Here is a 10189-nt window from a genome sequence, read left to right on the forward strand (position 1 = left end):
TGTACTTAAAGCCAAGAACCAAGCTAAAGCCAAGTTTAGAGCCACTGCCACTAAACCACCTATGGAACGGCCGAAGAATTATATAGCAAAGCAGCCAGTGCTGGAGACATCTGTAGCTAGGGCTGTTGCCAGGGCCTGGACTCTACCTCTGAATCTCCCAGTGGAAGTGTGAAGGTAAGACTCTGCCCCAGTGTTGCCTTCTGCTTCCAGATCTTTCTTGAGGTGGGAAAAAAAGAGGTGTCTATGGCAGTCACCTGCTCATGGAAAAATCCAAGTAGAATGCCCCTGGCTTCAACCCCCAGTACCCCATTTTTTTTTTCCATACTGGGGATGGAACCCAGGGGCATTCTACCTCCAAGCTATGCCCCCAGCCCTATATTTTATTCTGTATTCTGAAAAAGGGTCTCACTGAGTTGCAAAGAGCCTCACTAAGTAGCTGAGGCTGTCCACGAACCCAGATTCTCCTGTTTCAGCCTCCAAAGTACTGGGATTACAAGCCTGCACCACCACGCCGGCTCATTCTTTATTTTGAAACAGTGGCTCACTAAGTTGCAGAGGACCTACCTCACTAAGTAGCTGAGGCCGGTCGTAAACCTGTGATCCTCCTGTCTCAGCCTCCAACATACTGGGATTACAAGCATGTGCCACTATGCTCAGCTCTCAAAAATGTTTAAATAGGAGCTAGGTAGCCGGGCATGGTGGCGCACGCTTGTAATCCCAGCATTCGGGAGGCTGAGACCGGAGAATCATGGTTTGCAGACAGCCTCAGCTACATAGTGAGGCTCTCAGCAATTTAGTGAGACCCTGTTTCCAAATAAAGTATAAAATAGGTCTGGGAGTATACCCCGGAGGTAGAAAGCCCCTGGGTTCCACCCCCAGTACCACCAAAATAAAATAAAATAAAGAATAAAAAATAGGACAGGGGGTGTAGCTCAGAGCTCAAATGCTCCTGGGTTCCATCCCCAGAGCCCCCCCCCCAAAAAAAAAAGGAGCTGGGTGTGGTGGTCCATGCATGTAAGTAATCCTGTTGGGAGCCATCCTGGTTTGCACAGCTAAGATTACCATCTCGAGCCAGCTCAGCTATTGTCTGCAAACAGACAAACTTCCAAAGGATCTGATGGGATGTAGAAGAGTGTGGACCTTGATGTCTTCTCCATCTACCGTTAACGCTTAACCCTTCTTTCCTCCAAGAATGATGAATGATCCATGACAGCCTTACTGTCCTTCCCTAGCTTAACTCATGATCACTGTTGGCTTCTTTGTTTTATTATTATTATTATTAATTATTATTATTATTTCCTTTTTTTTTGCAGTACTGAGGATTCAGCCCAGGTGCATTCTACCTTTGAGCTACACTCCATGCCTATTTTTTTATTCTTTATTTTGAAACAGGGTCTCAGTAGGTTGAGGAGGGCCTCAGTAAGTAGCTGCGGCTGGCCACGAACCCGGATCCTCCTGTCTCAGCCTCCTAGTACTGAGATTGCAAGCACGTGCCACCATGTCCAGCTTTTAATGATTTTTTTTTCTTTTTTTTAAACCTTCAATAAAAGCCAGGCGTGGTGGCACAGGTTTATAATCCCAGCATTTGGGAGGCTGAGACCCATGGTTAAAGGACAGTCTCAGCTACTTAGTGAGGCTGTTGTGAGCATACAAAATATATGTCAAAAATGTTGTGAGTATATGATATATGTCAGGATACAGGTATAGCGTAGGGACAGATGGACTGCCCAGATATGCAAAGAAGATGGGGCAGAAGGAGGATGTAACTGACATGCCCAAGACAAGTTTATGGACGCACTCCCCAGCACACATCTGTAGGATGAGGCGACTGGAAGAAAAGATAAGGATGAAGTAACGGACACACATCCCGGACATACGTCCATAAGATGACACAGCTGAGAAGGCAAGATGGCGGTCAAAGCAATGAGCCTACACAATTAGTGACATCAATTTAGGGTATAGAAGACCTAGCAGATGGCCAGATCGGTGGCTCTGACCCAACTGTCTTAGAGGCTGAAAGTTAGCCCCGGCCAGAAGGAAGCATTCCTCTGGCAGCTGCTGGACAATTCTTCTAAATGACAGTCGGGCTCATCCCCGTCTGACTCCCCGGACATCGAGCTATCCAATGCTATCTGGCCAGTGGCTTAGTTAGAGAAGGATAGGAGTTATGAGCATTGTAAAATAAACCAAGTATTCGTGAAAGACATTAAGTGTGACCCGTCATTCTCGCCACTGTTTCAGTAAGTCTCATAACAGAGGCCCTCCGCAACTTGGTGAGACCCGGTTTCAAAATAAAGATTAAAAAAAAAAAAAAAAAAAAAGGTCTCGGGGTGTAGCTCGGAGGTAGAATGCCCCTGGGTTCCACCCTCAGTACCGCAAAAAAAAAAAAAAAAAAAGTGTAAATCCTGCACAGCGCCGCAAAGGCTTCTGAGAAAACGCTCAACATCTCTCCGCTCCCTCCCAGCTACTGACCTTGAGCATCTCCAGCCCTCCTCCAAAGTTCCAAAGTTTGGCCTAGGTCCTGCAGCGCAGAAAGAAACAGTAACATCCTTATCCCGCCCGTGGCCCTCCACGAGCCCCTACACCGGGCACTAACACTAGGGCCCATGTGGAACACCCAGCGCGAACAGAAACTCCCACGAGGGCCTTGTGATGACTAGGTCCCCAGGACACTGCTGGGCGGACGGCGATTCTACAGCATCGCTGCAACAGACACACCTCCCAGCAGTCTTCCTGCGCAAACTCCTCACGGCCAGGGCGCAGGAGGTGCCCGCGGGATGCGGGCGCGTGTACAGAGTGCAGTGCAACGATTGGATGCCAGCGCTGCTCAGAGAACCGGGTCCGCGGTCTTCCGGAAGAGGGGCCTCGTGCCGGGACCCGGCCGGGCAGGGCGGCCCGTGGGGAGGGAGGGCGGCGGGCGGCGCCGCAGGCACCCAGCCGGCACGGCACCCCACCCCACTCCCGACCCAGTGGCCCGGCCACCGCTCGGGCCAGGGGCACGGCCGTGGACCCCAGAGGGGCAGCACAGCCCGAAGAGCCCTCGGAGGACCTGGACACGCAGCTGGACCCCCACGAGGACGACCACCCCCCCTTTTTCCCGTTGTGGCAGAAGAAGCAGGGCGCCGAGTCGCTGCCCACCCGCACGCCCGGCCCGCTCACCTGGTGGGTGTGCGCCCCTCTGCCCAGCAAGCCAGCCCGCGGCGGCAGGGTCCGCGCATGCGCGCTGGCGCCGTCCGCTGCGCGCCTCCCCGAGGGCGGGGACTGCCCCGCGGGTCCCCAGCGGCCTCACGGCCCCTCCCTCGGGATCTCGTACTGGGCGCATCTGCGGTGGCCGCTGTGTTCTGGGCGCTCCGGATACCAGCGAGCAAGGAGAGCACCCCACACCCACAACCAAGGAAACTGCGGTCGCTAGTCCATCGAGTATTTACTGAGCACCTGCTAGGACTGACTCCAGTCCTCACCCCAGTGGCAGTGAGGGCGAAGAATACCGGTGGTACTAGTGGGGAGCCAGCTCAAAGACCGAAAGTACAGAACAGTGTCAGGGACGTATTGTAACGTTTTAGGGTGTTGCTATAGGTTCTCGTTCTTAGCGAGTTTAGGGGGGGAAAAAAGCCAAAACGGCACTGCTGCAAACTTAAGCAAAGTTTTATTATTACAAAGGTAGAAAGGAGGGGGAGAGAGTAGTTAAAACGAATATGTCAGAGGGAGGCAGTGAAATGCCTTGAAAGTAAGACACTGAGGTCTCTGAACACATAAAAATTTTTATAAGAGCCGGGCATGGTGGTGCACACTTGTAACCCCAACATTTGGGAGGCTGAGATAGGAGGATCAAGCTTCACAGACAGCCTCAGCTACTACTTAGTGAGGTCCTTTGCAACTCGGTGAGACCCTGTTTCAAAATAAAGAATAAAAGCCAGGCGTGGTGGTGTACGCTTGTAATCTCAGCATTCGGGAAGCTGACACCGGAGGATCGTGGTTTGCAGACAGCCTCAGCTACTTAGGTCCTCTGCAACTCAGTGAGACCCGGTTTCAAAAATAAAGAATAAAATATAGGGCAGGGGGTGTAGCTCGGATGTAGAATGCCCCTGGGTCCCATCCCCATACACACACACACACGCGCGCGCATGCACACACACACACACACACACACACACACACGAATAAAAAATAGGGCTGGGGATGTAGCTCAGAGGTAGAATTTCCCGGGGTTCCATCCCCAGCACTACCAAAAAAAAAAAAAATTAATATTGGGTAGCTTGCTTTTTCTTTTCAATTTAGTCTAAACTGTTGTGAGTCTTGATATTTTTTTCTAAGTGCAGGTGTCTGTGTTTCTATCATGCAGTGTTCAGCTGGGCTAACAGCCAACTATTAGCTGACCAAGGTCAACCTTGGCTGCAGCTCCAGGCAGTCAGCTTAGAGATAGAGAAAAGGACTTTATTGTTTTAAGTATGAAATCTTTTTCTTATAAGAAACTAATACTGCCCTTATTAACAGTCATTACAGGCACAACCCCCATCAATCCACCCTCTTTTTACTTCTTTGCATTCACTATAGCAAGAAAATAGGGTTGCTGGGGTCTCTCTGATTGCTTCCATGCTGAGAGGGGACAAAGTGGGGCTCCAGCTTTAGGGGTGCCTGCAAGCAGCTTGTCTTGTTGGAATTTGATGGGCAGATGTCTTGAGCCACCACGGCCATCCAAGGGACCTGGTAGATGCTTATCTTGGGCTTCACTTGTAGCACCATTTGAAGTGTTGATAGCTTTAAGCCTGTTGAAAATAAAAGCAAGCATAGTCCAAACATGAATTTAAGCAGAATGTCAACCAGGCAACCCAAGAGAGGTGATGTTAATAGAAACTCACTGAAAACCTTTTAAGTATTTTTTTCAGTACAATCACCTTTACCACATATGTAATATTATTTGGAAACAGGGTCTCTTAAGCCAGCAAGGCTGGCTTCGAACCAGCGTGATCACCTGTCTCCGCCTCCCAAGCGCGGGGATTACAAGCGTGCACCACCACACCTGGTGAAGAGTACTTTATCTTAGGTTTGTTTGTTTGTTTGTTTGTTTATTTGCAGTACTGGAGATGGAACCCAGAGGCATCCTACCTCCGAGCTACACCCCCAGACCTATTTTTTATTCTTTTTTTCCCTGTGGTACTTGGGTGGAACCCAGAAGCTTTTCCACCTCCGGACTATACTCCCAGACCTATTTTATGTTTTATTTGGAAACAGGGTCTCACTAAGTTGTTGAGAGCCTCACTAAGTAGTTGAGGCTAGCTTCAAACCTGTGCAATCCTCCTGTCTCAGCCTCCCAAGCACTGGGATTACAAGCGTGCGCCACCACACCCAGTTTTTTTTTTTTTTTTTGCGGGTCTGGGGATGGAACCCAGGAGCATTCGACCTCTGAGCTACACCCCTTGCTCTATTTTTTATTCTTTTTCTTAAAACCGGGTCTCATTATTAAGTAGCTGAGGTTGTCCACGAACCGCAATCCTCTGGTCTCAGCCTCCCGAATGCTGGGATTACAAACAGGCGTGCGCCACCATGCCCAGCACCCAGGGGCATTCTACTACCAAGTTACACCCCCACCCTTTTTTAATTTTGAAATAGGGTCTTGCTAGGTTGCTGAGGCTGGCTTCAAACCTGTGATCCTCCTGTCTCAACTTCTCAAGTACTGGGATTACAGGTGTGCAACACCACCCCTGGCCCATTTTTATAAATTTGTTAAAGTACAACTTGCTTCTTCACTTTGGGGAGCACTTCCTTTGTCTTACCTGTTGCCTCTCCTGGGACTTTCTGCCCAGTTTTGTGGCCAGAGAAGGACCTGCCCCATTCACAGGTATAATAACTCTATTTTATGAGCTCTTGCCAATGAGATATTAGTGTAATGCAAATGGATGCACAGTGAATGTTTATCCATTGAGTTTTGTCCTCTTGGAATGATACTGATTGGAACCCAGTTGCCATGTCGAAGAAGCCCATGCTAGCCCCTGGAAAGGTTCTGACAGGCTGTTCTGCCAACTTGTCCTCAGCTAAGCTACCTGCTGACAGATAGCATGAGCACAGCTATTTGCATCTTTCAGAAGATCCAGCACCCTTCTGATGCTGCAAACTGGTGTGTGTGTGTGTGTGTGTGTGTGTGTGTGTGTATGTGCGCGCTCGCACGCGTGCGGAACAGGTGTGTTCTACTTCTAGCTACATTTCTACACCTTTTTTTTATCTTGAGACAGGATTGAACCAAGGGGTGTTCTACTCTGAGCTACATCTCTAGCCCTTTTTTACTTTGAAACAGGGTCTTGCTAGGGTGCTGAAGCTGGCCTCAAGTCTGAGATCCTCCTCTCTCAGCCCTCCAAGTACTGGGATTACAAGGGTGCACCACCACGCCCAGCTAGCTAAATGATTATTTTAGTCACAAAGTTTTGGGGATATGTTTGTATGTGTTTCAGTAATAGATTACCGACAGCATTTTTTTTTTTTTTTTTTTTTTTTTTTTTGCAGTGCTGGGGATTAAATCCAGGACCTTCCACCTGCTCGGTAAGCACTGTACCATTGAGCTATGTCCTGGACTGTTTAAAAAAAAATTTTTTTTTTCCGTACTAGAGATGGAACCCAGGGGCATTCTACCTCCGAGCGACCGTCCTATTTTTTATTCTTTACTTTGAAAGAAGGTCTTTATTTTGAAACTGAGTTGCAAGGGATCACACTAAATAACTGAGGTTGTCCATGAACAGTGATCCTCCTGTCTTAGCCTCCCAAATGCTAGGATTACAAGTGTGTACCATCACACCTGGCTGTTTAAAATTTTTGAGACTTAAATTGCCTAGGCTGGTCTGGAACTTGTGTTCCTCCTGCCTCAGCCTCTCATTAGCTGGGATTATAGGTGTACTCTGCCTCACCTGACTTGTTTTTCAAATTTAATTTTGTTTCCTTGCAGTATTTAGGGGGTGGGTGAGGGCCAGGGCTTCAAGTGTGCTGGCATGTGTTCTACTGAGCCACACCTCAGCCCCACTTTTACGCTTTCCCTTTGTAGACGCCGTCAACACTGTATGCTATACTATATGTATATATATGTAAGTAGCCCATGTTGCCCCCCCTTCTCTTTCAGCGCTGAGTTGGAACCCAGGGCCTTGTGCATAGCAGGGACATCCCACTGAGCCACACCCCCTGCCCCAGAAAATGTTTGTGGGTTGCCAAGATGGAAGTAATAAAGCAAGCGCTTCTGTAGCTACAAGAAACTGCATCCTATGATATATACTAAGCACCACTAGACCTAGTTGTCTGCACACTAGTGGGTAGAGATGTATGCAGAGTCAGAACACATCCACCTGTCAGGATCCCAGCTTGGATATCCACTAGTGTCTACTCTAGGCCTCTGGAGGCCTACAGTGTTAGGGAAAGGCTTTGGACAATTGAAAATGTCTGCCTTTTTATGAATATACCACAATGGGGAAACAAAAAGTAGAGATGACAAATGTCATTTTTAAAAATTAACTAATTTTTTTTATTGCGGGTCTGGGGATGGAACCCAGGGGTATTCTACTTCGGAGCTACACCCCCTGCCCTATTTTTTTATTCTTTATTTTGAAACATTGTCTCACTAAGTTGCAAAGGGCCCCACTAAGTAGCTGAGGCTGTCCATGAACTGGGATCCTCCTGTCTCAGCCTCCCAAGTGCTGGGATTACAAGCACGCACCACCATGTCCAGCTTTAAAAGATATATATTTTTTTTTCTTTTTTTTTTTTTTTTGGTGGTGGTACTAGGGGTGGAACCCAGGGACTTTCTACCTCCGGGCTATACTCCCAGACCTCTTTTTTTTATTTGGAAACAGGGTCTCAGTAAGTTGCTGAGAGCCTCACTAAGTAGCTGAGGCTGGTTTCGAACCTGTGCGATCCTCCTGTCTCAGCCTCCCAAGCGCAGAGATTACAAGTATGCGCCACCACGCCCAGCTTAAAATATATTTTTAAATACCTATACTTTTATTAATATCTTTTGGATAATATTCCTTGGAATTAAACAGTGATATAAAATGGCATTTTTCAGCTAGGTGTGGTGGTGCACGCTTGTAATCCCAAGCATTCGGGAGGCTGAGACCGGAGGACATCAGTTCCCAGACAGCCTCAGCTACTTAGTGAGGCCCTCCACAACTTGGTGAGACAATGTTTCAAAATAAAGAATGAAAAATAGGGCAAGGGGTGCAGCTCAGGAGTTGAATCCCCCTGGGTTCCATCCCCATACCCACACACACAAAAAACAAAAAACAAAAAAACAAACCACAGCCAAAAAACCCCAAATCTTTTGGAAATTCTACTCAGAAGGTAGAAAACAGCTGGGCCTGGTGGCTCATGCTTGTAATCCCAGCATTTGGGAGGCTAAAACAGGAGGAATGCGCAGGTTCAAAGCCAGCCTCAGCTATTTAGTAAGGCCCTTTGCAACTCAGTGACAGCCTGTTTCAAAATAAAGAATAAAAAAATCTAGGCATGGTGGCCCAGGCTTGTAAGCCCAGCATTCAGGAGGGTGAGACCTGAGGATTGCAGTTTGTGGACAGCCTTAGCTACTTAGTGAGGCCCTCTGCAACAGTGAGACACTATTTCAAAATTAAAGAATAAGCCTGGTGTGGTGTTGCAGGCTTGTAATCCCCGCACATGGGAGGCTGAAACAGGAGGATCACACAGGAAGCTAGCCTCAGCTACTTAGTGAGGCTCTCAGCAACTAAGTGAAACCCTGTTTCCAAATAAAATATAAAATAGGGCTGGGAGTATAGCCCGGAGGTAGAAAGACTCTAGGTTCCACCCCCAGTACCAAAAAAAAAAATAAATAAAAAATAAAAAATAGGGTTGGAGGTGTAGCTCGGAGGTAGAATGCCTCTGGGTGTTTCATTCCCAGTACTGGGTAAAAAAAAAAAAAAAAAAAAGTTCTTTCCCAGGAAGGGTGTAAATGGAATATTGCATTGCTGTACTGTATAGAACACAAACAGAACCCAAAGAATTTTAATCTCATAATTTGTCATTTTTGTGGTATTAGGAATTGAACTCCAGGCATTCTACCACTGAACTATAAATCCCCACTCCTTTTGATGGTACTGGATTGAACCCAGAGCATTCCACTTCTGAGCTATATCCACAGCTCCTCCTTTCTGAAACAGGCCCTACAACTTGTAACCCCCCGAGTAGCTGATTAGAGACATGTGCTATTGTGCCCCCCCCCATCATTTTGGAACTGGTCACTTACTATTCAAGGTGCTATCTTTTAGAGCTCTGCTACTAGGCTATAGGAGTGAACATCCACCATTTAGCATGAACACTGTGGGGTCGTTCAAAGGATAAGCCCACACCATCACACATCACATGTCAACTGAGTAGAGAAATCAAATACATAATTATTCTTGCTAACATCCTCCACACTTCTTTTTCTTTTGCAGTACTGGGAATGGAACCCAGAGTCATTGTACCTCCGAGCTACACCTCCAGCCCTATTTCTTAGTCTTTTCATTTTACTTTTTTGTGGTACTAGGGATGGAACCCAGGGGCATCTACCTCCAAGCTACACCCCCAGCCCTGCTTTTTATTCTTTATTTTTGAAACAGGGTCTCACTAAGTTGCAGAAGGCCTAAGTAGCCGAGGCTGTCCTCGAACCTGGATCCTCTGGTCTCGGCCTCCCAAATGCTGGGATCACAAGTGTGTGCCACCATGCCCGGCTTTATTCATTTTAGTTTTTCTTGTGTGTCTGGGGACGGAACCCAGGGGCATTTGACCTCCAAGCTACACTCCCAGCCCTATTTTTTATTCTTTATTTTTGAAACAGGGCCTCACTAAGTCACTGAGGCTGTCTGAGAACCACAATACTCTGGTCTCAGCCTCCCGAATGCTGAAATTACAAGCATGCGCCACGAAGCCCGGCTTCAGTTTAGTTTTGAAACAGGGTCTCACCAAGTTGCAAAGGGCCTAAGTAGCTGAGGCTGTCCATGAAGCACGATCCTCCAGTCTCCATCTCCCAAATGCTGGGATTATAAGCGTGCACCACCATACCCGCCTTATATTTTATTTGGAATCAGTGTCTCACTAGTTGCTGAAAGCCTAAGTAAGTAGCTGAGGTTGGCTTCAAACTTATGGATCCTCTTGTCTTGGCCTCCTAAGTACTGGAATCACAGGTGTGTGCTACCACGCCTGGCAATATTTCCTTATTAAACAC

This window comes from Muscardinus avellanarius (assembly GCF_963383645.1).
Source record: "Muscardinus avellanarius genome assembly, chromosome: 19".
Lineage (NCBI taxonomy): Eukaryota > Metazoa > Chordata > Mammalia > Rodentia > Gliridae > Muscardinus > Muscardinus avellanarius.